General features: G+C 46.1%; 1 protein-coding gene across 1 annotated transcript in view; it reads right to left on the bottom strand.

Annotated features, from left to right (window-relative positions):
• Positions 1–2,325, bottom strand: part of nr1i3.S (nuclear receptor subfamily 1 group I member 3 S homeolog) — a 20,970-nt gene extending 18,645 nt beyond the window's left edge. Inside the window, exon 1 of the mRNA XM_041574532.1 lies at positions 2,114–2,325. The gene's annotated coding sequence lies outside the window, so the exon portion shown is untranslated. The remainder of the gene's footprint in view (positions 1–2,113) is intronic.
• Between the last annotated feature and the right edge of the window lie 4,925 nt (positions 2,326–7,250).

The following is a 7,250-nucleotide window of genomic DNA, read 5'->3' as shown; positions in this document are numbered from 1 at the left end:
GAACTCTCTGTTTTATACACAAGTCACACCTGCATTTTCCTATCATGTTCTTGTTTTAGGTTCAGACTCACAAAAACATCAACAGAATCTTGTGTTTCCCCCTCACCGTGCGCAATGTTAGCAGCTGAGCATGCTGGGAGATTGAGTTCACAGCAACCTGAGTAGTTCTGACAGAGGCAATCAAGCTTTTTATAGCACAACATATATGTTATTATGGCCCTTTAATTAGCCATTTAAACATGAAAGGGAAATAAGCAGCCAATCAGCTCTCACCTCACTGTAACGGACTTTGATAAAATGGTTTGTAATTAATTAAATTGTAATTATGTGTCAGGGTATCCCCTCCCCACGTACCTGCACCCCACGTACCTGCACCCCACGTACCTGCCACCAAATAGATGTTAAAGTATCTGCTTTGGAGCTACAGAGCGACCCCTGCAGACATTGACTCCCAAACTATTGGGCAGGATCCCTGGGGATTTGGGGTGATGCTTATTTGCCCCAATGTTTCTATATATCTGTAACCTTGTTATGAGCTAAGGGGGCCCAGTCTGAAGGTCAGTTAGGGGGAGATTTGGGGTGAGTGTTTATTTGTACCCTGGGTACCCCTGGAACTATAGCAGGGTGACACCCCAATGTTTCTATATATCTGTAACCTTGTTATGAGCTAAGGGGGCCCAGTCTGAAGGTCAGTTAGGGGGAGATTTGGGGTGAGTGCTTATTTGTACCCTGGGTACCCCTGGAACTATAGCAGGGTGACACCCCAATGTTTCTATATATCTGTAACCTTGTTATGAGCTAAGGGGGCCCAGTCTGAAGGCCAGTTAGGGGGAGATTTGGGGTGAGTGCTTATTTGTACCCTGGGTACCCCTGGAACTATAGCAGGGTGACTGTTACCCCAATGTTTCTATATATCTGTAACCTTGTTATGAGCTAAGGGGGCCCAGTCTGAAGGTCAGTTAGGGGGAGATTTGGGGTGAGTGATTATTTGTACCCTGGGTACCCCTGGAACTATAGCAGGGTGACTGTTACCCCAATGTTTCTATATATCTGTAACCTTGTTATGAGCTAAGGGGGCCCAGTCTGAAGGTCAGTTAGGGGGAGATTTGGGGTGAGTGCTTATTTGTACCCTGGGTACCCCTGGAACTATAACAGGGTGACTGTTACCCCAATGTTTCTATATATCTGTAACCTTGTTATGAGCTAAGGGGGCCCAGTCTGAAGGTCAGTTAGGGGGAGATTTGGGGTGAGTGATTATTTGTACCCTGGGTACCCCTGGAACTATAGCAGGGTGACTGTTACCCCAATGTTTCTATATATCTGTAACCTTGTTATGAGCTAAGGGGGCCCAGTCTGAAGGTCAGTTAGGGGGAGATTTGGGTGAGTGCTTATTTGTACCCTGGGTACCCCTGGAACTATAGCAGGGTGACTGTTACCCCAATGTTTCTATATATCTGTAACCTTGTTATGAGCTAAGGGGGCCCAGGGGGGGAGATTTGGGGTGAGTGCTACAGGAAGGAAAGGTTGGGGTTACAGGTCTGTGTTTAGCTCAGAATGTCCACCAAGTGTTTTGGGGCCTATTGGCTCTTCATACCCCATAACAATAAAACTGAGGAGCAACTGCTAAGAGCCCCGTTGGTACAGAGCAATAACAATCAGTAGTATCAGTCTGGGTGCCCTCTGCCAGTCCATGTGCCAGCTCACCTTTGCCATCCTTATATCTGGGGCTCAGTGTTATTTCGCTTCTGGTACAATTACCTACCCTACCCCCAGATGCTCCTATTGCTCAAAGAGCAGAAGTCAGTTCTTCTGCAGCTCAGCTGGATTCTGCTACAACGTTTCAGGAGTCAGAACCAGCAGTATACATGTATATTGGAAAGCTGCTCAGACTTACATTTCATTTCATAACGGCAGTTCCCCTTCTGCACAAAGGTTGGCAGGCAGCTGAGCATGCTGGGTAACCGTGACAATGTTTCACCGCTCATACAAGCGTCTTCTTCAGTTCGATTCTGTCGGTTGAAGCTGGAGAAGCCTCTCGGACGAGCGGTGAAACGTTTCCACGATTACCCAGCAGGCCCCCTTTTGCTTTGGAATCTAGAAAATCTAGACTTACCTTGCCGAGGAAGGGTGGTCTGCCTGGGCTTCCGTAGCTGGATGTAGGTGGACGCCCTGGGGTGATCAGGTTGGTGGAGGATGCGGGTGAAATGTAGAGGGGGCACAGGGGCTGTTACCTTCCCGTCTCGTGAATGGCACAAATAACTGATAACTAGAGGGAAAGTTACCCAGCATGCTCTGGGAATGAAGTCAAACCTGCCTATCTTGTCTGGCATGGAACATGCTGTACTTGTATTGATATTCACACACACCTGTACCTCCCCCCTCTCCTCCTCCCTCTTGTGCTTATGTAAAAACAGGCTCAGCTTACAAACAGCACCCAAGCATTCTGGGAAATGTAGTTTAATCATTGGTTTATTTTTAGCATTGTTTGCCAAGTGAGTGTAGAGTAAACACTGGTAGCTAAGAGCATAATAAGCACCAAGGGGAGAGGCCTCTGGGGCCTTGGATAGGAATCATAGAGGGTCTGTAGGGGGGTAGAAAATCTCAACAACTGCAAATTTGGGGGGCAATAATGTAAATGTCAGCCAATAAACTGCATTTCCAAAAAGCTTAGTAACCTGCAGCTCTTGTATCTTGTGTGCAGTGGGAGCTGCCATGTTGATTGCAAGTCAGGAAAGCCCCCTGCAGATTTCTCTCATCTGGGGGTCTTCAGTGAAACCCTTGTTGCTCGGAACAAATGTCTCCCAATGTCACAAAATGTCTTTTTTTGCTATTAAAGACCAGGGACACAGAGGAGCAAGTGTATTAAAACATGCTACCTGAATTACCCATCAAGCACTGCTGCACAGAGCAGAAGGGTGCAAAGGCCACCCAGCTTCCAGATTAGAATGTTCCATGTCAGGTGATTAAGGAGGCCTTGGGCACCAGAAAAATGACCCGAGCAAAGTGCTCTGGAGTTTTATGTTCTCGATCTGGAGCACCTCCTGGTGTTGGCGCTGGTCTGCCCTATCAGAAGGTCACCACCTAGTGGCACCAGAGGGAATATCTGCATTAGGGGAGAAAATAAAAACAACAGACCAAGAGTATCAAAGAGATGCTTTTTATCCAAACCATAATGGGAAGTACATCAAACAAGTCTGAGTGGGCAACCTTGGGGCTTGTCTCTGTCACCCTCAAAGTGGCTGCATAGTCAACCTCTAGCTGGGCTGTCCTCCTCTCTCTTTAATTTAAATGGATGAAAAACATCAGAAGATGCCCTACCCTTAGAGCTTGTGGTGCCAACTCCATTTGGTCCATTTGGTCATTGTTACAGGAGATGTAGAATAAATCAAGTGAAGTTCTAACTTTCAACTCAAGAAAAGAAATCTTAGGGGGATCAATTCAATGTAATAGTAACAATGAATCCCTCTGCACATATGTTTCGCTGGCCTTTGCCTGACTACAGTTCCCAGCATGCCCCTGAGACCCGAGTGGTGTTTTTTTCCTTATTGTTTGCAGTTGTCTGGCAGCAGGAGAAGGAAGTGAAACCTGATTTCCCCTAAAGAAGAATTTTTGGGAACTTGACAGAGAATGGAATTTCTGATTTAAAAAAAAAAAAAAAAAAAGGATCGGGTCCCATAAAGTAACAGAGGTTAGTGACAACCACCTTTATGTTATATACAGTAGGTTATAATAGATCCCCAGCAGACTAACCTGGAGAGGACCATATCTGCAGTCTGGTCCAAGCCCAACAGGTCGGCATTCTGGCCTCTTGTTCCGGCATTGGCAGCTAATTTTGGTTACTGGAGTCTTTGGGTCTTTCAGATGTGGAACTATGGGACAAGGCTCTGCTATTTTGGAGTGTGGGGGTGAAAGTATACACTGTCCTTCTAACCAGAGCTAAAGGTGACCTGCAGTCTATTATTGGACTCTCCAAATTCTGTTTCATAAAAGGAGGCTTCTTCTACTGCAAAGAGCAGGTCACATACCTCATGACTTATGGTGGGACCAGCTGGGTGACTGGACTAGAATGTGGAAAATCTTTCATACAAGCTACAGATACAAAGGAAAAACTCTCCATAACATCCAACCTAGCAATGAGGTTGAAGTCACTGGGGGGAGGTCCTATTAGCATTTTTATATACAGCCCCTTCATTTACCAGGGACCCACAAACTGCTGTTCTTGAGGCTTCCTGGCCTGACGTTACCTACTAAGGAGCCCTAAGCAGAAAAGAGGGAGAGGAAGGTAGAGATGGCACAGAGGTGAAAGAACTAACAGAAAGGAGCTAGAAAGGGGACAGCTATGGAGATGGAGTTGGAAATGAGAGATGGAGAAGGGGCAGAGATAAGAGAGAGAGAGCACACTAATGGATAAAGAAACGATGAGGAGGTGGTGAGGGCACATAGAATGGGTAAGGAGCAGGAAAGAGAAGGTATAAAGGGCACAAAGATCTGAGTTGGAGTAGGAAAAAGGAATACAAAGGAAGACAAAGGAGAAAGAGAATGGTGAAAGAAAGGGAAGGAGGAACAGTGGGCATAGACATGGAGAAAGAACTATTAAAGAGGTAGAGACGGGAGAAGAAGGTGGAGATGGCACAGAGATGAGGAAACTAACAGAAAGGAGCTAGAAAGGGGACATAGATGGAGAGCAGAAAAGCAGAAAAGAGGTAGAGACGGGAGAAGAAGGTGGAGATGGCACAGAGATGGAGAAAGAACAAGTAAAGAGGTAGACAGGGCACTAAGATACTGATGGGTGAAGGAAGAAGGTGGAGAAGGCACATGACAAATTGAGTAAATATACAATAGATCAGAGTGGCTTCCAATCTGGATTCAGGGCCCCCCAATGATTGAGGCTCTTCTGTGCACTGGAAAATCACCCAAGAACAACATTAATGAGCCCAAACCCTTGAGATTCGGCTGTGTATTTGTTTGTTCAAAGTGAAGCCAATGGGTGGCAGGGGAATTTCGCGCTTATCCAAGCCACAGGCTTTTACGTTAATAGCCACAGGGAAAATCAATCTGCTGTGAATTTCTGCCATCTACTGTATCTTAAGGCACATCATTAAGTAGAAAGACTTTCTGGTCCCCCAGAGAGCAGGGGAGAGAGATTAGGAGCTGTCACACGCAATAAGGAAGGGGCTGTGGCTCCGGGAGGAATTTCAGGTCAATAGGGACATACACTGGATACTATGGGATAAATAGAGCCTGATTAACTTGAGAGGGGGGGTACCCACTGCTGTGCATGATGCTCTTAAGGAGGAGTGTGAATGGGGGAGAGACATAGAGAGGGAGAGAGAGTGGTTTTGTAACCAGTACTTGTGCTCTGCTTGATGATGGCACAGATACTCCCATGATTAAAGCTAGAGGAGCACATTTAAGCACAGGATCTGCATATCAACCCTATACCACCCCTGAGTCAGTCATTTTTCTTCTTCTTCAACCAGAATAAACTCTCCTTTTCCCATCACTTTACACCACCCTTCTCTCTCTTCCCAAAAAACATTTCTACCAACCAACCTTCTCAGCCAATAACTACATGTCCACCTTGCCATCTCTGCCTTCCTCATATCATTTCTCCCCAATCTTAGTCTTGCCACCTGGCAATCTACGTGGCTATCTCCTCTCAACCATCACCCCTTCCTCACTCAAACCATCTTCATCAGTCATGGTTGGGAGTATCTTCCTTCCCCCACACCTCTCTCTCTCTCTTTCCTTGCTCAGTCATGTCCATCCCCTCTCTACCATCAACCATCTCTATCCCTGCCCCCCAACTATGGTGCCCCTGAACCAACTCTCTATCCTCCCATAGCTCCCTAGCCTTCTGTCCCTCATTGAAATATAACTTCCTCAATCATCCCTCAATCATCTCTCCACTAATGTATAACCCTCTCTCCCCTCAGGCATGTCTCTCAGCAGTTGGCTCACCCTTTCTCCCAGCCTTCTCTGTCTCCTACCACAAACAATATTTTTGTTTTCCTGAATCCACAATATCTCTGTTCCCCCAATCACCTCTATGTCCTCTAGCGACCTCAGTCTTTATCTCCTTCCTCCAACCATTTCTCTTTGTTGCTCCAATCCCAACCACATGCCACTTACCTCTCTTTCATCCTTCTCCCCCACACTCACCTCTCTCTCCTCTCACCCCCAACATTTGTCTTTCCCCCCAAATGCCTCTCTCTCCCTTCTCCCAACCTCCAAACTATCTCTCTCTCTACTTTCAAGTTGTGTTACTTTCTCTCTGTCTCTCTCTGTCTCTCTCTCTCTGTCTCTCTCTCTCTCTCTCTCTCTCTCTCCCGTGACTCCACTCATTAGCCACTAAGTCCTTATTTAATATCTCATTTAAACCCTTCCCAGCCAGTGGTGCTGCCAGTGAGTGCAATAAAACCTGACAAGCATGGAGTGGAAAATAAAATTCACATTTCCATTAATCGCCATCAGATCCAGTGCCTTTCTCTTTCCCCAGGAGACACAAACATGGCCGCTCGCCAGGCAGGGCATCTGAGAATCCAGCTGTTACAATACACTCACTGAGCAGCTCCAAAATTCATGCCATTTAACCCTTTCTTGCTGCGGGATGCGCAGGGACTTAACTTTGCAGTTCAGTCCTGTGCTAAAAATAGATTGTTAGCTCTTTGCAACAGGGATGGATGGAAATCAGTAAAAGGAGGAGATTAAAACGTAGGCGTCAGGATTAGTTGGGAGATGTGGGGCTGTGCATGAATAAATCATGGCTTTCTCCTCTTAAATTTGATACATCAACACTAATCCAAAATGTGGCAGAAACACAGAACAAAAAAATACATTGAAAAGAAAACTTTTTGGGCTGTAATTAGATCATTTGAAAACAGGACAAAGTAGATCAATACAGTTGAATACATATTGTTTCTACCTTGTCCTACTGTCTCCATCTTGCCCTACTGTCTCCATCTTGCCTTACTGTCTCCATCTTGTCCTACTGTCTCCATCTTGCCCTACTGTCTCCATCTTGCCCTACTGTCTCCATCTTGCCTTACTGTCTCCATCTTGTCCTACTGTCTCCATCTTGCCCTACTGTCTCCATCTTGCCTTACTGTCTCTTTCTTGTCCTACTGTCTCCATCTTGTCCTACTGTCTCCATTTTGTCCTACTGTCTCCATCTTGCCCTACTGTCTCCATCTTGTCCTACTGTCTCCATCTTGTCCTACTGTCTCCATTTTGTCCTACTGTCTCCATCT

The sequence above is a fragment of the Xenopus laevis genome, chromosome 8S (genome assembly GCF_017654675.1).
Source record: "Xenopus laevis strain J_2021 chromosome 8S, Xenopus_laevis_v10.1, whole genome shotgun sequence".
In the NCBI taxonomy this organism is placed as follows: Eukaryota; Metazoa; Chordata; class Amphibia; order Anura; family Pipidae; genus Xenopus; species Xenopus laevis.
Note: the sequence above shows the minus strand (reverse complement) of the source record. Positions and strands in the feature narration are given on the sequence as shown.